Here is a 26,424-nt window from a genome sequence, read left to right as displayed (position 1 = left end):
CTGAGTGAGGCATGAGCTATTTCAGTCAGAGGCACTAGTTGCTCATGATTCTTTTGCCAGCCAGGAAGGGCATGGATTGAATTACCAGACCTCGGGTTAAGGCTTCTTTATAGCATTCCAGTACTTCTTGAACAGTAAATGAATTGAATTTGGGAATGCAGATGGACTGTTTTTTGGGGTTTTTTTGGCTGGTATAGGATGAGCAGATCCATGCTGTTTGAGATACCTTCCTGAGTTTGTGTGATCTTTCCAGTAAAGTAGGATGATACTTCTTTACAGTACTTGATACTGAGTTCATCTGTGGGCTGCAGACACTCAGGTGCATCTGGTTGCCTAAGAGTTGGGAGAGCTCTGACCAATGTCTTAATTTTATGATGCTCTGTCCAAGACAATAGCTGGGTTGTGATGTCTTGATATTGACAGCTAATCTGGAGACCTGGTCCAAGGTATGACTGTGAGGGTTGGGCCAGAGATAACATGTGAAAGTCCTAAAGAGGCAAGTGAGGTGATGCGTTTGGGGACTTTTGAATCTGTGGCCTTGTCAATAAGAATGTTGAAATCTCCAAGGACAAGATGTTTGGTACCTTCACCAAGAAGATATCACTGAGCTCTTTTATGAACCTGCTAGTGTCTCTGGTTTCCATTGTTAGATAACAAATCTGAAGAAATTGTCTTACCTCAGACATCAGCAGCTGATGATTGAAGAGAAGGTGACTGTGATGTTTGTTACCTGCCTTCTTGTCCTAGCTTGGCTTGTGATTGGCTGAGTAGCCTGGGGGAGAGTGTGATCAGTTTCACCTCCAACAGCTTTGGCACACAGTATTCCACATGTTACATAACTCTTACAATATTTTCCATACGTATATCCCACAATAACCACGACAACCAGAGAGTTCTTAGCTTTCAGCAGAGACCACACATGACCCCCTTCAGGGTAATATCGTGAAGATGGAGATCACAGGGGAAACATGCCCATCTGGGCATGTCTAGGCAAGTCCCTTGGTATAGACTTGTAAGTGTTTGCCCCCCCCCTCCCCCCATCTGTTATCAATATGGGATGCCTAGATCATAGGTGGGATGGTGTAATAAACCACCAATCAAACTCTGAACAGAACCTTAAATAGACTTTCTAGTAGTTCAGTGGATCTTTTTTCTATTTTAAAATGTAATAATAATACCACTAATAGGATGAGTTTTGTTGACTCTCACCTTTCATTCTCCTTTCAGAATTTTGAAGACCTTTAGTAGGTTAACTTTAAACCTCTTCTTTTTGAATGAGAAAAAAATCCTGATTACCCTAATTCTTAGGAAGCTGGCAAGTGCTGAAAAGGATAACATCAGGAAAAAAACTTTGTTAGGGCTTTTTGAGAAGTAGGCAAAGGACACTAGAGCAGGGTGAATAACATGTTGGGTTTGGGTCAAACCAATTTTTTCCCCCCGGAATTTTCAGCAAATTGAAAAAGTCAGAAAAAATTGCTTGAGGCAAACAAAATGTTTTGTTCTGAGTAGTTATAATAAAATCAAAGGGCATGGAGGCCGTGCCTCCCTCTGCTTGAAATCTTAGCTGGAAATCCTCTCTTAGTGGTAGGCTCCTATGCTGTTTTGAAAGGAGAGGTCACTCAGAACTTTTAGCCCAGGGGTCAGAGTACAAACATAGAATGTGGGAAGCTCCCATTTCAAATCCCTTCTCCCTATCGGATGGAGAGGGGATTTGAAAAGCAAACTGCTTTTTCTCAGGTACATGTCTTAGCTAGTTGGCTAGAGGATATTCTACTGTGGGGCTCCCTCAGTCTCTCCTGTTGAAGTTGTTCCACTGTGGACAAATAATTTTTAAAAAGTCACTGGAGCAGGGGGATTGGATCATGATCTGCCACATCCCAGGTGAGTGCCTTAACCATTGGGCTAAGAGTTAGGAGAGAGGCTCTTCCCCTTGTCCCAGTCATTTTGTATAAATTCATCTGCAGGGCTGCAATTCAGTGAGTGGATTCCGCGCTTGTCTACTAATTGGCCCCGTCAAATGAGTTAGGCGGAAAAACACCTATTTCCCCCTGGTTCTTGCATCACTCTGGTGCTTAGGTGTCTAGATGTCTGGTGTAGGGCTGCAGTGTGCATGCTCAGAGTTAGGAATGCAGGTGGCTATGGAAATTTTACTGTGAACATGTATATGCCATGAGTTTAGGTCTGTACAGGGTAGTAGGGATGGGCTGCTGAGAGTGTGGGTGAGATGTTCTGAATCCCAGGGCTTGGCTACACTTGCAAGTTAGAGTTTATTAGAGCAGTCCCAGGCACCCTAACTCCTGACGTGTTCACGCTGGCAAGGCACATACAGCGCCCGGACTCCGCAGCTGGAGCACCCCTGGTAATCCACCTCCACAAGAAGCATAACGCTTGCTGCGCCCTGGCTGGAGCGCCGCAGCGACAGTGTGATGCCCTGGTCTATTAATGCGCTCTGATCGGCCTCCAGAAGTGTCCCACAATGCCTGTTCTAGCCACTCTGGCCATCACTTTGAACTCTATTACCCTGCCCTCAGGTGACCAACCGTCAGACCAGCCCTTTAAATTCTCTGGGAATTTTGAAATTCTCCTTCCTGTTTGCTCAGTAAGGTATGGAGTGCTCTCAGCGCATCTTTCCAGGTGACCATGCCTCCACGCGCCAGGCAATCCCCAGTATGGAGCACTGGCGAGGTGCTGGACCTCATCAGTGTTTGGGGGAGGAAGCTGTCCAGTCCCAGCTGCACTCCAGCCATAGGAATTATGATACCTTAGGGCAGATATCAAGGGCCATGATGGAAAGGGGCCATGACCGGGTCGCACTGCAGTGCAGGGTTAAAGTGAAGGGGCTGCGGGATGCCTACCACAAAGCGCAGGAGGCAACCACTGCTGCAGTGCTGCCCCCACGACCTGCTGTTTCTACAAAGAGCTGGACGTGATACTTGGGGGTGACCTCACCTCCACTCCAAAGACCACCGTGGACACTTCAGAGCCCAGTTCAACAAGGCAGGAGGAGCAGGAAAGCAGGAGTGAGGGTACTGAGGAGGAGGGGGACAGCCCATCATCCCTAGATGCATGCAGCCAGTAGCTGTTTTCAAGCCAGGAGGAAGGTAGCCAGTCACAGCGGACGGTGCTTGGGGAAGAACAAACAGCAGAGGAGGTGCCCGGTAAGTGGCTTTTATTTTGGGAGGGAAGTTGTTCGGTGCGGGCTCTTGGGGCGAGGAGAGTCAGGGCTGCATGCATGCCTCGATGCAGAATAGGGTGTTGATGTGCTCTCTCACATCATGGTAATTGGCCTCAGTGATCTCTTCAAAGGTCTCATGCAGAAGCTGGGCAATCTGCTTGCGCAGGTTCCTTGGCAGAGCTACTGTGCCGTGACGGGCGGGGGGATCATTGCTGCACACAAGCAAGCTGCATATGGGCCAGGGTGGAAGCTGCATTGTAGTAGAAGACCCTCCCTTGCTTCCCAGGTCACCCTCAGCAGTGAGATATCTTTCAGGACAAACTCATCCTGTGGAAAATGTGGGGACAGTGTTCAGTATAGGGGCCCCCTACAGCTGTTGGCTCTCCCCAAGGTACAGAATCCCAGAGGACAGTACAGCCTTGAAACAATCAGTCCCCCTTGCCCATGTGCTTACTCAACATTTTGGGGCTCCTGTGTGTTATGTGCACTCGCTATGGGATGGGCAATTTCTGATATTGTCTACACTGTGCTTGTCTTTAAGTACGGCCGAATCATTGCTCCCTCTGGTGTGAACAATGCTGCCTCTGTTAAGTGTTACATTTTGGCTTTACAGATGCAACCTTGAGATCCCAGCCGTCCTTGTTATCAACGGCTGAAAGACTCCAAAGAATCCGGAAGCGTCCGCAAAGAAGCAAAGAGGACATGCTGCATGGAATCATGCAGCAGTCCCTTAATGAAAATCAAAAAGTGCAGAAATGGCAGGAGAGTGAAAGGAGGGTCTGCCAGCAGAATGTGGATCACTGACACCAAAGCACAGAGCGGCTACTAAGCATCATCGAGCGCCAAGCGGACTCGATACAGGTGCTCGTAGCAATGCAGGCAGAGCACATCCATGCTTGCCCCCCCTGCAGCCCTTGTCCCAAAACTTTTTCCCTTGTGCCCCCGTGTCACCGCCAATGCACTTTCCCCAACATCTGGGTTCTTATTTCCACCAGCTGCCTCCAACACCTGTAGCTTCATCACCCAGCCCTGCAAACTACGATCCTTACCCACTGCACTCAACCCCCATCACTATGTATTTTAGCCAGCCTGACGTGCAGCACTCATTGCACGGCACTCCAGACAGGAAGGCTGAGTATGATAACAGGACATATGCAACTCCCTGATTGTCTCAGTCCCCACCCCCGCCCCTTCCCTCGTCCCACACAGCACAGATGTGTCATGCCCTTTCTGTTTCCCAAGCAGTTGTGTTTCTTTTCAATAAACTAATTTTCTTTTCAATATATGATTTTTTTGGCTTTGAAAACATTCTTTATTATTGCATTAAGTAAAAGATACCATAGCCCAGGAAAGCAATAGGCACTGCAAGTCAGTGCATCATACGTAGCAAACACAGATTCCTACTAACATTGGAACCACTGCACTTCACTCCTGTGCAGGGCACCAAACATTACTGGTGGCTTTCAGCATCAAATTGCTCCCTCAAGGCATCCCTAATCCTTGCAGCCCCATGCTGGGCCCCTCTAATAGCCCTGCTCTCTGGCTGTTCAAATTCAGCCTCCAGGTGTTGAACCTCCGAGGTCCATGCCTGAGTGAAGCTTTCACCCTTCCCTTCACAAATGTTATGGAGGGTACAGCACGCGGATATAACCGTGGGGATGTTGTCATCGGCCAGGTCCAGCTTCCCATACAGACAGCACCAGTGTCCCTTTAAATGGCCAAAAGCACACTCCACAGTCATTCTGCACCAGCTCAGCCTATTGTTGAACCACTCCTTGCTGCTGTCAAGGCTCCCTGTGTAGGGTTTCATAAGCCACGGCATTAAAGGGTAAGCAGGGTCTCCAAGGATCACAATGGGCATTTCGACTTCCCCTACGGTGATCTTCTGGTCTGGGAAGAAAGTCCCAGCTTGCAGCTTCCTGAACAACTTGTGTTCTGAAAGATGCAAGCATTATGCACCTTTCCGGACCAGCCTGCATTAATGTCAATGAAACACTCATGGTGATCCACAAGCGCCTGAAGAACCATAGAGAAATACCCCTTCTGATTTATGTACTTGGAGGCTAGGTGGGCTGATGCCAGAATTGGAATATGTGTCCCATCTATCGCCCCTCCGCAGTTAGGGAAACCCATTTGTGCAAAGCCAGCCACAATTTCACACACGTTACCCAGAGTCACGGTTCTTCTGAGCAGTACGGCCCTGCAAACTTGCATCAACACGATTCCAACGGTCGACTTTCCCACTCCAAACTGGTTAGCAACCAATCGGTAGCTGTCTGGAGTTGCCAGCTTCCAGATTGCAATAGCCACCCGCTTCTCCACCGGCAGGGCAACTCTCAATCTTGTATCCTTGCGCCGCAGGGTGGGAGTGAGCTCAGCACACAGTCCCATGAAAGTGGCTTTTCTCATCCGAAAGTTCTGCAGCCACTGCTCATCATACCAGACTTGCATGACAATGTGATCCCACCACTCAGTGCTTGTTTCCCGAGCCCAAAAGCAGCATTCCACGGTGGTGAGCATGTCCGTGAATGCCACAAGCAATCTCGTGTCGTATGCGTTATGCGAGACGACATCATCGTTGGACTCCTCACTGTCACTTTGTAGCTTAAGGAGTAACTCGACTGCAGTTCATGATGTGCTGGTGAGACCCATCAGCATATTCCTCAGCAGTTCGGGTTCCATTCCCGCAGACCGAAAGGGAAGACAGAGCGCGCAGTACAAAAAAAGTTGAAAGATGGCGCCAAATGTGGATGGAAGCACAGGGATTGCTGGGATGTGAAGAGATGCATCACGGGGCGTTGGGACAGAACCCAGAATGCCCTGCACCCACCTGCCCCTTTCCCATAAGCCACAGCACCAGAATGGAAGAGGTGCTCTGTGGGATAGCTGCCCATAATGCACCGCTCCCAATGCCGCTGCAACTGCTGCAAATGTGGACATACCAGTGCGCTTGCAGCTGACAGCGTGAACACACTGCAGCGCTTTCCCTGCTGCAGTCTCTGAGGGCTGGTTTAACTCACAGCGCTCTACATCTGCAAGTGTAGCCATGCCCCCAGTAGGGCCTGATTCTGTGATTTAGGTTCTGAAAGTGACAGTTGGATGCTGAAGTCCTTTTCTGAATCTGAACCCCCACACTGCCTAGCACAATGGAGTCCTGGTCCATGATTGGGGCTCCTAGGTGCTAGGATAATAAATAATAATAATAATAATAATAATAAATAATTAATAAAGTGTAAAATTCTATAAGGTAGGTCTCTCCCCCCACTTCCAGTACAGAGGGAGAGAGAAAGAGATGGCGGGAGAGTGGGTCATGGATTTCTTCTTTGATTACAGAATGAAATATACCTATTTTTCTAAAGCTTTGATATTTGTACTCATATGCCTTCCTATGTTATGATATACGAGTAGCCTTACAAGGGCTGTTATTGTGTTCTGTTGCAGATTTAAACATTCAGACATGCAATTCACTCAGAGAAAAATCGCGCCAGCTACCTGAATAATTATAGTGAAGCCCAATATGTTTTTTTCTGAAATTGAATTTTTGATCACATTTTTGCCTCCAGGAGCCATTGAAATCAGCAAACATTGTGTTTGACTGTATTATATATTGCTATAATGGTGATAAAACTAAGTGCTCAGCAAAAAAACATACAATTATCATTACAGTTATGAGATGCTAATTTGACTTTTTAAAGCTAGAAATGTATAATTAATTTTAATTTTGGATGCTGCCTCACATTTGTTCTTTCAACATTATCAATGTAGAATTATAAGCGTTATATTTTTTTCCTTCAGCCATACAGTATCTTGAATAACAGAATTCTATTAGCATGAATATTAGGATTTTTCCAGATGGGTGCATTTGAAGAATAGTATCCACTGAATTTCAGAGCCATTTGGACTTCTTTCCAAATAAGCTGGGTGAAATTAATGAGGAGTGCTTCTTCTTGCCTGAATGGTTTCTTTAGGCAACAGATTGATTCTGAGGAGATATTTAAAAAATTCTTTCGTATTCTTATTTAATCTCATGTCACCTCTTCAAGGGGGTTTCTATATTAGATATCCAGGACAATATATAAGAGCTAAAATATATGCACAAATAATTAAATTGAACAAAATAATATCATTGTGACATATTTCATATACTGGTATTGTAAGTAGTGTCCCACCATACTGTGAAAACAGCATAATACAGAGCCCAGATATATCTACTTCCTGAGGTTGAGATTTCTTGGTAACTTAAACAAAAACAACGAAATATAAACTTCAACCTAGGCTTTCTCCCCAAGCTCTTACTAAAATTTCCCTACAGGACCTTCTCAATTCAAGCTCTTAATTCCTTCTACCTCAGAGAAAAACACCAGCCCCCGTACATCATGAATGCAGCTAACCAGATTCACCAGTCAACATGAATTAGCAGTAATAACTCAACATTTTAATACTGGATTCTACCAGCTGATCTAAGAGTAACTTAGGGAGACTGAGTGATCTAATGGGGAGAGCAGTGGATTGGGATTCATGAGACGGGTTCTATACCTAGCTTTGCCACTCTTGTGCTGGATGACCTTAGGGACAAGGAAGTTCACTTTCACACCTGTAAAATTGGGATAATGATACTTATCTCCTTTGTGAAGTGCTTAGAGATCTATTGATGAATAGCACTGTATAAGAGCAATAAATTATTTTTATTGTTTTATTAATAGCAGAAGAGACCTGCATCCTTAGGCAGTATTCCAGAAACTGCTATCTTGTTACAGGTACATAGGTAAGAACAGAGTAATGCCAATTTGGAACATGGCAATTTTCCTAATACCCATTTGGGAACTTCAACCTGAAAGAGCCACAGGAACCTGATTAACTGCTACATACTTCCTCTATTGAATATTCAACCTAATTATTGCTTTTACACTTAGAGCTCACATTGGAGAAATAGGGATGTGTGAATGATCCATTGGAGCTGTGGTCTCTAAAGTCAGTATGACTCAGTCAGAACATCTCCAGAACCCTAAGAGAGTGGATGACAGAGTGGGAGCCCTGACCTAGGGCAAAGGTACATCTGTCCCCTGCTCTGGCCCTGCACTCTTCCCCTTGTTGATGTAGAAGGGGGATGAAGTCATAGCAATATCTCATGCTTCCCCCTTTGGGATGTTGAGCAAGGAATATCTAGCTCTAACATATTCATATGACAGATGTTTCCCTTTCTTCCATTGCTTGTTTTTTACCTTTAAAAAAACCCTGACCGTCCACAAAAAATTAAAGGTAGCAGATGCCAAACCTCACTAAAGTGAAATATTATTGAACATCAGCCTTCAACCTACATAAGGCAGGACATTCATATTTAAAGTTAAAAATCTGGGCTACCTCTTAGTGTTTAACTTGTGCCACTGGTAATAAAGGTGAGAAAGAAGGCATGCAGATATTCAGAACGGAGTGATAAGCTCCATTTTTATTGTTACTTTTTTGTTCAAACACTAGTAGTAAAGGACTACTAAATTTAGTCATGCAGTACTCACCTAAGTAGCCCCATTCATCTCCATGGTCCATGACTGAGTAGCCTTCAGAAGGATTGTTCCCATGAGTAAGGCAAGAAGAAATAGACCTCGTGTCTTTAACAGTTCTTTCTTTTCTTGGGGAAGAAGGGGTGGGAAGAATTAGCATCAGAACTGATCTTATTGTCTTGTCATTATACTTTCTGTCTTCATGTCTGTTTTCATAAAAACAAGGGAACCATCAAACTGAAAATCATTTTCCTTGTATTTAGCATCATCTTCATTTCTATGCCTTTAAGATGTTAGACTGGAATGTGAAGGTATTGGTGTCAGAATATACTCACCTGATATATAAAGTAGTTAAAACAAATTGGGATTGATGGATTTTCCAAGCAATTTTAGATAGGAAAGGCTCTGTGATACATAATCCATATTTTAGTTTGCTTACTGCTGGAATATATTTTTTAAATCACTTGCTTCCTGGGTGTCTGTGCTAGTTCTTAGGGTCGATGGTCAGCTATATGGCACAGGAATAAAGAATGTTCAACCCTATCAGCACAATATCATTTCTATTGGTGCTTAATACTTGAAGCTTCATATGAAGCTAAATTTGCAATCTAGTTAATAAACACATCTCTCTGTGTTTCCAAGGTCTCTTAAAGGTTTCTATCTCTGCTATATGAACACATCTAGTGTGATGCCAGAACTGCATAGGAAATTAGAGTTACCATCTTCACCAAATAATTTTTACTCCAGTTTCAACACAGAAAATTTCAGGTGAATGGAGAAGGCAAGCCAGTCCTTATTACTTCTCATACTTATCCATTTTACAATATAAGACCTCTTCCTTCCCTTCACAGCTTTCCCTAATATTGGGCTCCTATATCTCCTATATGTAACCCAAATGCTAATAGCTAAACTAGATATCATTGTTATCATTGTTTATGCTACAGTGTTGGTCACCAATATGAGAACCTAGCTAGATTAAATAACTTTAACCTGATGTAGTTGCATATGTACATAACCAAGAAAGCTAGCAATAAACTGCAAGCATCCTGTCTATCAAATGGATCAGAATACAATAACATGACTGCTCAAAAAGATGCAGCCTTCAGAAACATTTATAATTGAACAAGATAATGTTGTGACAATCCCTGTTGTATAGCTTCCTTGTGCACTCCTTTGCTTGGCTTACTCCTCCGTTTTTTGTCTCAAATTTCCCTGTGCCACCTACTTCCGTGGCTAACTCCATTGTATGTCAAGTCATTACGTTCTGGAGGAGAGGCCTGATTCTTCGTTGCCCTCCACCTTGTTCATTTATGTCCAAGCGAAGTGGGTGCAAAACACCACTAAATCAGAATGGAAATTTTCACCCGCTTTCCGCTCATTTTGCACAGATGTAATTGGCTTCACAAGGTGAAGGGCAATGGAGAATGTGGCCTGACGTGCCCACTATATTATGTGCTTTAATCTGTTTTTCCTCAGGTAATTGATATGTATATACAAAGTACACAGAAATAGTGAACTACAAAAAGAAGGACTTCATTACTTCAGTATGACTGATTACAAAATTTCAGGGAGTATTTTGTTTGTTTCCATGTTTAGAGGCAGGAATGAAGGGAACAAACAAACTGTGATGGGATCCCCCGGGTGCAGCTTGGGACTGTGGGACCACTGAGGCCCCCGAACTTTCCAGCTTGGGCAGTCTCTCACAATGCTTTGCTAGTGACAAGCAGCAAACCCCTCCAGATGCTGCAATCACTCAGCACAACAGCATGTGGAGCCCCACACCCTGCTAGATTGCATGAATGCTCCCAGAGCCACTCATGAATCACACAGAGAAAGGCACCAGCCAAACCCTACCAGCTCCCAAACTTGTACCTCAGGAATGTACGGTCTTCCACTGCTCAAGACGAACAGTGCAAATTTATTAGTTGGTTCACCACTTCATCAATGGAAAGTGGATATATACTAGCCTTTGCAAACCTGAGCAGATTTACCACACACTTCAGGCAAACTCACTGCTGCCAAGTATGTGGCTAGTAGAGTCAATGTTCCCGCAAAAGAAAAAAAACCCACAAACAGTTGGTAAGAAGAGCTCTTATTGCATTATGCGTTCTCCCCAGAAAATAAGGCATCTGGTTATCAAGAGCATTGTGCTGCTCTGCTTTAGAGGAGTTGCTGCCAGAACTAACAAAGCTTACTTTTAAATGCTGACATTGTGATGCTAAAAACATTTAGGATGTTGTCTCCTGACTCACGGTTCTTTCCTAATAAACATGGTTTTGCTTTTCTTCCTCTCAGTGGAGTGGTAGGTGTACAGAGGTAATGAGGGAAAGTAATCAGCTAAGTAGCAAAGCAATCTTTTTGAATAACATCGTTCTACAAAATAAAGCTAAAGTAAAATCAAATATCATGTCAATTATTGGTGTGGGTTGTACTGTGATACAATAATATTAAATCCTATTAACTGAGATGCACTGTAGTTTAACTGAGGAATTGCAGTGGCCTTTTCCGCTACCAGCTAACTTCTCTTAGGGCAGATTAATGTTAGAGAGTGTATGCTCTAAGAATGACAGTTTAATCAAACACAGCTACATATAAAACATGGTTCTAATCACAGCTTTAGGGCAATAACACCACGAACTAATGCTTTTACTAAGATTTAAGCAGGGTTAATTCTAATTGATTTCACATTAGCAATGCCCTGATTCACATTCCGAGATAGTTATTCCTGATTGTAGAAAGAACATTTTTCTTTTTAGTGCATTGAGGTTAAGAATTGGGTGGTTTTTGTTAAGGATACTGGTTCATGTAGCAAATCTGGAGCAAAAGAAACTGTAATGACTAAATTAGCACTCTGTCAGGCAATATTGTAGGAGAAGTCTAAAATGATCAACCACATTATACAGACTGGGCTCCCATTACATCCTAAGGAGCCCTCACTGTGTAGTTGAGGAAGAATCTGGACAAATAAGTACATATTTGTTTATATTCATAGATTCATAGATTCTAGGACTGGAAGGGACCTCGAGAGGTCATCGAGTCCAGTCCCCTGCCCGCATGGCAGGACCAAATACTGTCTAGACCATCCCTGATAGACATTTATCTAACCTACTCTTAAATATCTCCAGAGATGGAGATTCCACAACCTCCCTAGGCAATTTATTCCAGTGTTTAACCACCCTGACAGTTAGGAACTTTTTCCTAATGTCCAACCTAGACCTCCCTTGCTGCAGTTTAAGCCCATTGCTTCTTGTTCTATCCTCAGAGGCTAAGGTGAACAAGTTTTCTCCCTCCTCCTTATGACACCCTTTTAGATACCTGAAAACTGCTATCATGTCCCCTCTCAGTCTTCTCTTTTCCAAACTAAACAAACCCAATTCTTTCAGCCTTCCTTCATAGGTCATGTTCTCAAGACCTTTAATCATTCTTGTTGCTCTTCTCTGGACCCTTTCCAATTTCTCCACATCTTTCTTGAAATGCGGTGCCCAGAACTGGATACAATACTCCAGCTGAGGCCTAACCAGAGCAGAGTAGAGCGGAAGAATGACTTCTCGTGTCTTGCTCACAACACACCTGTTAATACATCCCAGAATCATGTTTGCTTTTTTTGCAACAGCATCACACTGTTGACTCATATTTAGCTTGTGGTCCACTATAACCCCTAGATCCCTTTCTGCCGTACTCCTTCCTAGACAGTCTCTTCCCATTCTGTATGTGTGAAACTGATTTTTTCTTCCTAAGTGGAGCACTTTGCATTTGTCTTTGTAAAACTCCATCCTGTTTAACTCAGACCATTTCTCCAATTTGTCCAGATCATTTTGAGTTATGACCCTGTCCTCCAAAGCAGTTGCAATCCCTCCCAGTTTGGTATCATCCGCAAACTTAATAAGCGTACTTTCTATGCCAATATCTAAGTCATTAATGAAGATATTGAACAGAGCCGGTCCCAAAACAGACCCCTGCGGAACCCCACTCGTTATGCCTTTCCAGCAGGATTGGGAACCATTAATAACAACTCTCTGAGTACGGTTATCCAGCCAGTTATGCACCCACCTTATAGTAGCCCCATCTAAATTGTATTTGCCTAGTTTATCGATAAGAATATCATGTGAGACCGCATCAAATGCCTTACTAAAGTCTAGGTATTCCACAGCTTCTCCCTTATCCACAAGACTCGTTATCCTATCGAAGAAAGCTATCAGATTGGTTTGACATGATTTGTTCTTTACAAATCCCTATCACCTTACCACCTTCCAAGTGTTTGCAGATGATTTCCTTAATTACTTGCTCCATTATCTTCCCTGGCACAGAAGTTAAACTAACTGGTCTGTAGTTTCCTGGGTTGTTTTTATTTCCCTTTTTATAGATGGGCACTATATTTGCCCTTTTCCAGTCTTCTGGAATCTCTCCCGTCTCCCATGATTTTCCAAAGATAATAGCTAGAGGCTCAGATACCTCCTCTATTAGCTCCTTGAGTATTCTAGGATGCATTTCATCAGGCCCTGGTGACTTGCAGGCATCTAACTTTTCTAAGTGATTTTTAACTTGTTCTTTTTTTATTTTATCTGCTAAACCTACCCCCTTCCCATTAGCATTCACTATGTTAGGCATTCCTTCAGACTTCTCGGTGAAGACCGAAACAAAGAATATATAAGAATTTATGCTTACTTCATTTGAAATCATTAATCTTAAAGGTGTACACTGACCCTAAACATCAAGGTATATGCAAGCTCCTGATGCCTCTCACTACCATCTCCACCAGCAACTCTACTCACTGGAAAAGAGCCTTTGCAGAAAGCCACCACCCACACAGTGTATCTCTATGGGGGGAAAGAAATCTGGGAACAATGGTGCACAAGATCTTCTCCACTTCTTCTTTAATCTTTAAAGAGGTGGAAATTTTCAAAGATGCTGAGCACCTGCAATCCTATTCACTTTTGTGGTAATTTTGGGTGTTCAGCAATTTTCAAATCAGGACACATTTGTTTAAGGTGTGCAAATATGGATTCAAGAGTGTAATGTTATGTACCTGAGTTTGAAAATATTGGCCATTATGGGGTAGTAAGAGTAGGCAAGTGGAGAAGGCATTGGACAGGGACTCAGGAGACCTGATTTTGCTTCCTGGTTCAGCCACAAATCTCTGTGTATCCTTGGGCAAGGGATTGAATCTACTCTGTGCCTCTCTTCCCCATCTATAAAATGGTACAATATCTCTGTATCTCACAAGGGTGTTGTGAAGATAAAGTCCACTCACTTTGAGATGGGCTCAGGTGCTACAGTGCTGAGGCCCATAAACGTACTTAGCAGATAGATGTTCCAGGAGGGGAAAATGTCTCAATTCTGCTTAAAACTGATATTCCAAGTGAGAGCAACCTCAATTGTCCACACAGTAAGGTGCTGTCACTATAACAGGCTCAATAGACCAGTTCCATTTTTAATAGTCTTCCAAAAATGACATTGAAAAATAAAACCCTCTACCTATGCTGTAGGGGAAACACAAGCTTCCTAAACGATATGCCACCTGAACGGAACCTCTGAATCAAGAAAAAGAGAGAAAAGAGTTAAGCAAAACATTAAAAAAACTTTTAAAAACTCTTTACCTCCTCCTGTACTTTGATTTGTACTGTTTCATATTTAATGACACTGTGAGTAACATGACCTAATGCAACATAGCACACTTTCTTTGTCTTTTGAAAATGGAACAAGGCAATATGGTAAAGTGTGAAATACCCTGGTGTGCGTCCTTGATTAATCACTACTCAAATTCACTTTATACTAGTTACAGTCTCTCCCACTCCTTGCACTGCATTTACAAACTTGTGCTTTTTAACTGGGTCTTTTCTTTTCAAGATATGTTGTAAATCTTCCTGCTATATTAATCAGAATTCACCACTACTGCTTTATCTGAGAGTGACCTAAGGTCATCCCTTCAGATACACAACTGTACTTCCTTTACAATAGTCTTCTTAATCACGTTTCCCATAGATTTCATAGGTTTTAAGGCCAGAAGTCTGATCATCTAGTCTGATCCCTTGCATAACACAGGCCATAGAACTACAACCAGTAATTCCTGCATCTAGCCCATAGCATCTGTTTGAGCTATATCTTTTAGTAAGACATCCTATCTCTATTTAGAAAACTTCAAGTGATGGAGAATCAATGACATCCCTAGGTAAGTTGATCTAGTGGTTAATTACCCTCACTATAAACAGATAGGATAATTAACTCTTTCTTTCTCTCTCTCTCTCTCGTGTGTGTAATATGTATAACCTTATTTATAGCTGGGTGTTTTTTTTTTCTAGCTTCAGCTTCTAGACATAGGATCTTGTTATGTTTTGTCTGCTGTGTTGAAGAGACCTCTACTATCAGAAATCTTCTCCCCAGATAGGTACTCATTGACCATGATCAAGTCACTTCTTAATCTTCTCTTGGATAAACTAAATCTGATGGGCTTCTTTTTAGATTCCTGTTGTAAAGTAAATTTTCCACACAAGAGATTATTCTTATAGCTCTTTTCTGAAACCTTTTTAATTTTTCAGCACCCTTTCTGAAGTGTCAAACCAGTATTCCAATAATGATCCCAATAATGCAATACACAGTGAGAATAACCTATCCCTTCCTCTGCTTATACATCCATGAATGACATTTGCTTTCTTAGCCAGGGGTCACACTGGGAACTCATGTTCAGTTGGTTATGCATCATATCCCCAAATCCTTTAATGAGTCACTGTTTCCCAGCATACAGACGAGTACCCCTTAAGGGTTTAGTTTTCTGTAAGAAGGGTTCAGTTATGCTGATGTCTTGTGAGATGCTGAGTCAGTTCAGAGAATTTCAGGTGCTTGCACATCTGGGGAAGGGACTCCAGAACTCCATGTGGAGGGTCACGATTATACAAAGGTATCGATTATCTTTATCTGATAGGCCATATTTTTTTTTAACTGGACCTGGAGGAATTAGTGACTTAAGGGTGAAGGAAGATTTTCTGCTTAAGTAAATGTTTCTCCTTGAAACTGAAACCAGTCCAAGTAAAACTCATCCCTTATGATGTATTGGCACCGCCAACATCAGTTTCAGCTTGCTCCAGAGAAAGTCAGACATTATGTCCCTGATCCTGCATTGACTTGCTCAACTACTTAACTTTATATACTGAGAATAATCCCACTGATTTTGTTTGGGCTTCTTAAAGTGTGTAAAGTTAAGCATATGTGTTCTGCTTTGCAATATTGGACTTATGTTTGATGGAGGGAAAGTAAGCTACACAAATATATCAAACTATTGAAGATTCTGCCATTAGGTGCTCCTCTGAGTCTCCCATCAACTTTAATGGAAGTACCATATGTACCTTCAAGAGCAGGATTTAGCTCTAAAGGTTTTAAAAGCACTTCATATGTATGCAAAAGGGCCGAGGTGTCTTAATTGAAAGTTGAAGTTTCTATTTCCACAGTTTCAGAATTATTTTACAGGGATAAAGTGGGAAAGAGAAGAAAGAGTAGGAAAAGGGGGAACAAATGGGGGGACAAAGCAAACATTGTATTAGTATTATTTATTTATTAGTATAATTATTGGATATGTGAGAAATTTTTGACAAATGCTGAAAATGCTTCAAGTTTTCACTTTTTTGGGTTTGTGATGCATATGCTAAAATACTCTGTTTCCTGTGATTTCGCATCAGCAAAAATGACTGATTTGATGTCAATATCATCAAAAAGTCAGCACAATTAGTGCTGGTGCATTTTCAAATTATGAGATAGGTTATGGTTATTTTTGTCCCATGATTCAAGTCATGTGTTATTTCTTCAGGTTTCCTGGTTGACTGAGCATAGCTTGTACACAACCAGGTCTGCAGAAGACATTTGGATGTGTTTGTTCACATCACGTATTAGGAATGAGATGTTTCAGTTACCATAGTGTGCCTTCACCAAACACATCAGATGGCAGTCATAGCCCATCCATTCTCCTCACCTACAATAACATAACATAGGCGGCATTGGGATTATCTGGTGAAGATAAAAGGAATTTGTGTGGATGGAGGGATTTGTGGCCTGGTGAAGTCATCCAGGTTTGGGTGTTTGGGGGTATATCTAGGTACCAAACTCTTGTTACTGATCCAATCCAAACTACTGTATGAACACTTTAAAGTTAACACATGGCTAGATTTATATGAACTTTCCCAAAGTTGAGACTATTTTACTATGAGCTGACAGTATTCAGTATTATTTTTGCAATATTCAACATGCATAGTAGAGACACCAGCAGAACTAGTAGGAGGGAGTATATCCAACACCTTTAAATTAGAGGGGAAGATGCTGTAAGAAAAGGAGAACGAGGAGAAATATGTTAGAAAAACCTTATAAGAGATGGCAGAAGCAACTCCAAAGTCCCCAACCTTTGATGTGTGAATCTTCTTGATGCTGCATCTTCAATGTTGTCTGCTAGAGATCTTGGAGTCACTGTGGATAGTTCTCTGAAATCATCCACTCAATGTGCAGCGGCAGTCAAAAAAGCAAACAGAATGTTGGGAATCATCAAGAAAGGGATAGATAATAAGACAGAAAATATCATATTGCCTCTATATAAATCCATGGTTTGCCCACATATTGAATACTGTGTGCAGATGTGGTCGCCCCATCTCAAAAAAGATATATTGGAACTAGAAAAGATTCAGAAAAGGGCAACAAAAATGATTAGGGGTATAGAACGGCTTCTGTATGAGGAGAGAATAATAAAACTGGGACTTTTCAGCTTGGAAAAGAGGTGACTACGGGGGGATATGATAGCGGTCTATAAAATCATGAGTGGTATAGAGAAAGTAAATAAGGAAGTGTTTACTCCTTTTCATAATACAAGAACAAGGGGCCACCAAATGAAATTAATAGGTAGCAGGTTTAAAACGAACACAAGAAAGTATTTTTTCACCCAATGCACTGTCAACCTCTGGAACTCCTTGCCAGAAGGTGTTGTAAAGGCCAGTACTATAACGGGGTTCAAAAGGGAGCTAGATAGATTCATGGAAGATGGGTCCATCAATGGCTATTAGCCAGGATGGGCAGGAATGGTGTCCCTAGCCTCTGTTTGCCAGAAGCTGGGATTGGGTGACAGGGCATGGGTCACTTGATGATAATCTGTTCTGTTCATTCCCTTTGGGGCACCTGCCATTGACCACTGTCAAAGGACAGGATACAGGGCTTGATGGACCGTTGGTCTCACCCAGTATGGCCGTTCTTATGTTCTTATGTTCTTATTTGCAGAATAAAACAGTGAGCTGTAGCATGGCTGGGACTCATGTTCACACAGAGGTATTCAGGCCCATGTACCTATGAACTAAAACGTTTGACTGTGGAGACATTGTTATGAAGCCATTTTTTATATTCTAAATCTACTCTAAAAAGTATCAGTAATGGAGAAGGATAATTTCTGATCCTGAGTCAGTCAGCCGAGCAACAGGGGAAGGAAAGGGGAAAGAGTGAGGGCAGTTGGGGGTGAAACTTCAGGGATGAATCCTCAGCTACACCAAGCTCATGCTGACCACAGCTAAGGAGAAGGGTGTGAGGCTGAGGACTGCTCTGAGATAGCTTGGCTGCAGCACTATGGACCAAACTCTCATCCTTCCCTCCCCATTCCTGACACATTCCCTGTGTGAAATGGAAGGGAGCAGATGGCTATGCTGGGCTTAGGATATCTGAAGATTTCCCCAAAGTAGGAGAACCTTTAGGGCAATCTTCAGGCTGCTTCACCTCAGCAGTGCAAAGCAGTAAAAATGGTGGCTGAGGATTTGTTTCTCCAAGTCAATCATGAAACAAAATTTATCCTTTTTGGTACAAGTGAATACATCATTTTCTCTCTGTGTCCCTCACTCTGTCCCTTTTCCTTCTTCCTGCCAATTCCTCCAAGCTGCCAAGAATTAATATTTCTTGTGTATAATATGCATACCTGTCTGTCATATGTGTATAATGTGTGTGTGCTCGTATAGGGGTGGGTGGGCATGCACGTATGTGTGTGTATACACACTACTCATGATCCACATACAATGCTTGCCACATGGTATTTCTCTCCTCAGAGTGCACTTCTTATGGCTGTCCATTCAAATGACATTAAAAAGTCTATATCACAACTGGGAAAAATGGCTTTATGGATACATTGAAGGTTACAGTACCTGTATCTGTCTAATTTCTGCCAAAACCATCTGTCATCCAGTTCCACAAATTGGCAGAGCTTCTGACTGTGACTCAAATTGGCAAGAAAATGTTGTATGTGGAAAAGAATATTGTGAAGGGAAGGTGCAGGGGAAAGAGAAGGAATGCTAATGGTAATGCTAGCTAGGGTAGTCACATTAATGTTAGCACTAGTGTTTGCATAAGTAACCTAATGATCTGTGTACTGATTGCAACACAGTGGATAGCATCCAACCTTCTCTAATTCATTTCCAAATGTGGTATCAAAATATGCATGACTGAAAATGCTCATGATACACTTAATCCCCAGTAGACCCCGTCCAGAAGGAGTCTTCCACCTAACACATGTTTTTGAGTCATGAATTGACTGTATTGGGTGACCACAGTATGTGAAAAAAATAAAACAAAAAACATACAACAGTGGTACTAGTTAAACTCTCATGAATTATTATGCCTCACACAAAAATAAATCCGACAAAATATGTGATGAGATCTCAGGCAGTTACTTTGGAATAATTTTGTGATGGCCAAAAGTATACCTGGGTTCAAAAAGAATTAGATATATTTATGGAGGATAGGTCCATTAGCCAAAATTGTCAAGGACACAAGCATATGCTCTGTGTGTCCCTAAATCTCTGACTCCAAGAATCTGGGACAGGATGACAGGGGATGGATCACTCGATAATTGCCCTGTTCTGTTCGTTCCCTCTGAAGCATCTGGCACTGGTCACTGTCAGAAGATAGGACACTGGGCTAGATGGACCATGTGATCTGACCAAGAGTGGCAATTCTTATGTTCTTATGTTGTTAGCTAAGATGTCTGGCAAAAGTGTAGATTTATAGTACAGCAGGCTATCTGAAACCCTAATGCTAAATTGATGGTACACCCCTATAATAAGACCTATAATTCCAGATGATATATTCCTTCAAATCATTTTGATATCTTGATCATTTCCAACTAATTATAGCCACCTTCTCTCCTGTCCTTTCTTTGTATTTGCTCCCAAGAGATTAACTTGCAGCTAGGAGTTAGGAGCTAGGAGTTTTCTTGACTTTCATTATGTAGCAATCTGTTTGTGACTCTAACAACATCCAAATGCAACAGGGCAAGGGGCTTGCTGATATCTGGTAGTAAATTTCATCTGGCCTGACCAATTCAGTGTACCCCAACTCATTGATGTCATAACCTGTATCTAAAAGGTGTCATGTAAGACATCAATGGAAGGCTAATAACATACTGAACATTAAGATTATTACATGGTGTATGTAAAAACATACTGGAAATTATGTTATCAAAGCATAGCTATCAGGCAAGGCTAAAGTTACTCCACCCTAGAGGAATGTAGTTCTGGCACTTGGAAACTACATTGAGACAATGGGAATGCAATTTACATAGAAGGTAAACAGGACCATCAAGCTAACAATGGGAGGAGGACTAAAGCATCACAGCAGGGGGAGGAGATTTCAGGAAACAGAATAATTTGCATTTTAGCAAACACCAATGGGGTAAGAAATGAGCATGGAACTTCCTTCATCACCAGACTTCATGTTGCCTTCCTCATACCTTGAATGAACTTTACTTTGTGGGGCAATTGTCAGAAGAATCCATTTTGAAGGTTGACTAGATATAAAAGAAACGGGTGAAGAACCCCAAAGTATCTTTCTCTAAGAAGACAAAGGAACCAAGCACTTTGGACTTTGTGAGAGATCCTGACCAAAGGGGTTGGTCAGCCACTTTACTGGAAGGTAGTATGATAAAAAAATCTCACCTTGAACCAAGACCGTAGTCTTGTTAAGTCTTACGCCGTAGAAAGCATTTTTCATGTTTTTGTGTTTGTAGCTATTCCTAATTCTATCCTTTATACCTGAACTCTCTTAAAATCCTATCTCCTTTTGTTAAGAAACTTGTTAATAAACAAAAACTACAGGGATATCTCGCTACTAAGTGTATCAAGAAAAGCTTTCCAAAAGTCATCTTATAGAATCATAGAACTGGAAGGGACCTCGAGAGGTCATCTAGTCCAGTCCCCTGCACTCAAGGCAGGACTAAGTATTATCTAGACAATCCCTGAGAGGTGTTTGTCCAACCTGCTCTTAAAAATCCCCAATGATGGATATTCCACAACCTCCTCAGGCAATCTATTCCAGTGCTTAACCACTCTGACAGTTAGGAAGTTTTTCCTACTGTCCAACCTAAACCGCCCTTGCTGCAATTTAAGCCCATTGCTTCTTGTCCTATCCTCAGAGGTTAAGAACAATTTTTCTCCCTCCTCCTTGTAACAATCTTTTATGTACTTGAAAAGTATTATCATGTCCCCTCTCAGTCTTCTCTTCTCCAGACTAAACAAACCCAATTTTTTCAATCTTACCTCATAGGTCATGTTTTCTAGACCTTTAATCATTTTTGTTGCTCTTCTCTGGACTTTCTCCAATTTGTCCACATCTTTCCCGAAATGTGGTGCCCAGAATTGGACACAATACTCCAGCTGAGGCCTAATCAGCGCAGAGTAGAGTGGAAGAATTACTTCTTGTGTCTTGCTTACAATACTCCTGCTAATACATTCCAGATTGATGTTTGCTTTTTTTGAATAGCGTTACACCGTTGACTCATATTTAGCTTGTGATCCACTATGACCCCAGATCCCTTTCCATAGTACTCCTTCCTAGGCAGTAATTTCCATTTTGTATGTGTGCAAGTGATTGTTCCTTCCTAAGTGGAGTACTTTGCATTTGTCCTCATTGAATTTTATCCTATTTACTTCAGACCATTTCTTCAGTTTGTCCAGATCATTTTGAATTTTAATCCTCTTCCAAAGCACCTGCAACCCCTCCCAGCTTAGTATATATTCAGTTGTTATAGAAATGTATTGATTTCATTCCTATTATATCCTATAGGATATTTTTTCCGGGAATGATTAAAGCAAAAATATGTTCTTTAAAGTCAAATTTAAAAGCTTTTCACAATTTCTGCTATTTGATCCTTCTTTATATTTCTCTTAGCCAGGACAATAACAATAGATTACACTATTTTAGTTATGTTTCTGATCAGTTTCTAGTAAAGTTCATTTTCAAGTTCTCAGGCATTAACTTTCACTACACTCTATCATTTGGGGTTACAAATTTTGTAAAGCAATATTTTGGGACAGACTTTTTTTGGTTAACCTCCCTCACCCCCAGATTTACAACCTATTTCTATGGAATCTCAAGATATTAATAATGGAAACTTTTCCTTTGGTCTTAACAGTTTGTGAAAGTTATGTATTGTTTTTAAATCCAAGCTTTAGAGCAAATTTTATCTCAGTGTCCTTTTAACTTCATAATGATTTAGCAAAATGTGAGGCTTTAGATGTTCACAGCTGCAGACAAACTGGATGATGTCTTTCAATTATGTGCATTTCAACGTGTGAATGTTCTAATGCAAAAAACATTTGTTTACATTTACAATTGGACACGTGGTACTGGACCTGGGGTTCTTTCTAGAAATCATGCAGTAAATTTATGAGTCTTCTGAATAATTTGTTACTTATTTATGCTGAGCACAACTCAAAACTCTCTTTCTTTAACAAAAGCTCTATAATTCATAATATTTTAAAATCACATAATAAGAAGCATATTCATATAATGATTTTGCAACACTGTGTGCTTTTATGCGATGAATATATTATAGGAATTACAGTAATTTGCCACTGAGGTTGGGTACTTGAAAGAGGATGGGTTTCCAATGAAGCTGTATTCTCAAAGCTTCCTCAGCCTGCCACTAACCTTAATATTTCCCTTAGAGACGTTTCATGGTACAGAATGTCTCTGCAGAAATGTTAAGACAGAATCAGTTTGCAATAATTTTTGGAAGGATTTCCTACTAGGTTAGTGGAGCTCTCCAGCTCAGATCCCAATCCTGGCCCTGGCTTGCTGTGTCCCATGGTTGGATTTCAGACCCAGGAGACAGCCCTTTTCTGGAGATTAGGGACAGTAGGAGGGCCCACAGCAGGAATCAGGAAGGTCCTCCATAGCATTTAGGGAAATGGGAAAAGAGTGCAATGGAAGTAACTGATTTATCCTTCTTCTTCATTGAAACAGGAAACTCATGCAAGTATTATCTCCAACATGTAGATCTGTGGGTTAGGAGCAAGCACTATCTTTCACTTATTCTTAAATGTGGCAGGCATGGCTGCTCTTTATTTTATACTACATTTTATTGCAGATAGTGAAATAGCGGTATTGTTATGCAGATGGCTGAGTTTGAAACCTGACGCAGCTATTTAATTCCTGGGAGCTTCAGTGAATACAGTAATAACAATACAGTCAATTCCCCTGTTACATCACTGTGAGATGTGATTTTTGTCAGATCTCAGAAGCTAAGTAAAAATGGTCTTGGTTAACACAGGGATAAGAGACCTACATGCAGATGTGAAAGTAAGCCGGTCCAGTTCTTCCCTATATGTCAAAATCAAATCTAGAACAGCCTCCCCCCACCAGTAGCTTTCTCCACCTTCTGAAATAAAAAAAAATGTCTCTTATACATTCCAAGTATTTGTTGGATAATCTGTGCCCTGCTGTGTTATTTTCCCAACAGATGTCTGGGTAGTTGAAGTCCCCCCTCACCACCAAGTCCTGTGCTTTGGATGATTTTATTAGTTGTTTAAAAAAACCCAAACTCATCCACCTCTTCTTTCTGGTTTGGTGGTCTGTAGTAGACCCCTACCATGACATCACCCATGGTTTTTTACCCCTTTTATCGTTACCCAGAGACTTTCAACAAATCTCTCTCTTATTTCTATCTCAACTTCAGTCCAAGTGTATACATTTTTAATATATAAGGCAACACTTCCTCCCTTTTTTCCCTGCCTGTCCTTCCTGAGCAAGCTGTACCCTTCTATGTCAATATTCCAGTCATGCATATTATCCCACCAAGTCTCCGTGATGCCAACTATGTCATAGTTGTGTTTGTTTACTAGCATTTTGAGTTCTTCCTGCTTATTCCCCATACTTCTCACATTAGTATACAGACATCTAAGATACTAATTTGATTTCCCCCGCCAGTTCTGTCTTGCCTCTCCCTTATTTCTGCTATAACAGCCCATGCTCCCCCCCCCCAGATTCTGACTCTTCTCCCAGGTCTCCATGTTTTGTCTTACCTGTGTGCTTTGGTCACCTGCCCCCATTGAACCTAGTTTAAAGCCCTCCTCATTAGGTTAGCCAGTCTGTAGCCAAATATGCTCTTCCCCTTCCTCGATAGGTGGACCCCATCTATGTTTAGCAGTCTTTCTTCCTGGGACAGCATCCCGTGGTCATGGAAGCCAAAGACCTCCTGGTGACACCATCCTTGCAGCCAGGATGCATCTGTCTCTGCCAAGGTCACTACCCTTGAGTGGAAGGACTGAAGAGAACACCACCTGTGCTCCCAACTCCCTCATCCTTACTCCCAGAGCCCTGTAGTCACTTCTGATCTGCTGAGGGTCATACCTTGCAGTATCATTAGTATCATTAGTGCCCACATGGATGAGTAGCATGGGGTAGTAGTCAGAGGGCTGGATGATCCTCGCATCTTAGTGCTACTGTAACACTGTAACACCGGTCATTGGCAGGCGGGATCGAACCTGGGGCTTCTGGAGCTTAGTGCAAGAGCCTCTACTGCAGGGACCGGCAACCTTTGGCATGCGGCCTGCCAGGCTAAGCACCCTGGCGGACCGGTTTGTTTACCTGCCGCATCTGCAGGTTCGGCCGATCGTGGCTCCCACTGGTGGGAAGCAGCGACCAACACATCCCTCAGCCTGCACTGCTTCCTGCAGCCTCCGTTGGCCTAGAGCAGCAAACCATGGCCAGTGGGAGCCATGATCAGCCGAACCTGCGGACACGGCAGCTATACAAACCGTCCCGGCCTGCCAGGGTGCTTATCCTGGTGGGCCGCGTGCCAAAGGTTGCTGATCCCTGCTCTACTGCATGAGCTAAAAGCCATATAACTCTTAGCTAAGGCTGTAGAGCACTCATTAATCTCTCTCTCTCTCTAAGTCGTCTCAGTGCCACTAGATGGGACAGAACAGCACACTCAGGAGGTGTGTGGGTTACACGACTACAACAGCTGGCGAATCGGGTCTACCCTTAATCACAGTGTAGATTCAGGGCTGAAAGATCAACTGTAAACATGATATTTTCTCTGCATCAACTCCAAGAAAAGTGCAGAGAGAAAAACTGACCATTGTACATCGCCTTTGTGGACCTAACCAAAGTATTTGACACAGTCAGCAGAGCAGGTCTATTTTCAATACTAGAAAATATAGGCTGCCTACCAACCCTGTTAAGCCTTATACTTTCATTCCACGACAACATGAGAGCAATTGTCTAGTTTGACGGGTCCACTTTGGTCATCTTTGAAATGAAAAGTGGAGTGAAGGAAGGATGTGTTTTTGCCCCTAGACTTTTTGGAATCTTCTTCTCGGTACTCCTGAACTGCCTGGTTAAGATGGAGTGTATCTCCACACAAGATCCAATGGGAAACTCTTCAACCTGTCATGACTTAAGTCAAAGATTAAAGTCAAAAATGTGCTAATCAGGGAACTTCTATTCACTGATGATGCTGCCCTTAATTCTCACGATGAAGATCTACAACAAGAACTCATGGACTGTCTTTCAAGTGCTCTCACATTAAGAAAATGGTTGTATTAGGACAGGGGGGTTCACAAGATCCTTCAATTACCTGAAATGCAAACCAGCTAGAAATAGTCCAAAAGTTCAGCTACTTAAGTTCTACAGTGACCTCCAACCTCTCTCTGGATGAAGAACTAAATGTTCACATTGGAAAGGCTGCCACCACCTTTAGCAGACTAACTGAAAGAGCATGGAACAACTCAAAACTTACCATCAAGACCAAGACCAAGTGTGACAAATTTGCATCCTCAGCACTCTCATGTATGGTGGGGAAACCTGGACAATTTGTGCTCATCAGGAGAAAAGGTTAAACAGTTTCCATCTACATTGTTTATGTCACATATTCAACATCAAATGGCAAGATAAAGTCACTAATGCAGAGGCTCTTCAAATGGCAAATTTACCAAGTGTGACAGCACTGCTCAAGCAAAGACGACTGCACTGTCTGGGACATCTGAATAAGTTGGAAGACGGACGCATACCCAAGGACATGCAATACGGGAGCTATCAGAGGGAACAAGAACAACAGGACATCCCAAGCTTTGCTATAAAGACACATGCAAGCAAGATATGAAAGAATTTGGAATTGGTCCTGACTGATGGGAAATCTTGGCAAGTGATCGTAACAAGTGGCGCCACTGTCTCCATCAGGCGTCAAAGCCCATGACAGGAGCTGGCTCCTACAGCTTGAAGAGAATAGAGCCCATAGGAAGCAAGTAGCCCCCAACCAAGATACATACATTTGCAATAACTGCCAAAGATCATAAAAATTTCAGATTGGACTATTCAGTCACATGAGACATTGCAAACCATCTACATCATAGGCTGCAATTCCCACTGTCTCTAGCAGATGAAAGGATGCCAACAACGTTTAAATTAAACCAGTCTAGTACTGTGTTTGATTTAAAGTGAATGTTAACTCCAGTTACTGTGGCA

Source organism: Emys orbicularis, chromosome 2, assembly GCF_028017835.1.
Source record: "Emys orbicularis isolate rEmyOrb1 chromosome 2, rEmyOrb1.hap1, whole genome shotgun sequence".
Lineage (NCBI taxonomy): Eukaryota > Metazoa > Chordata > Testudines > Emydidae > Emys > Emys orbicularis.
This window is presented reverse-complemented; position numbering follows the sequence as displayed.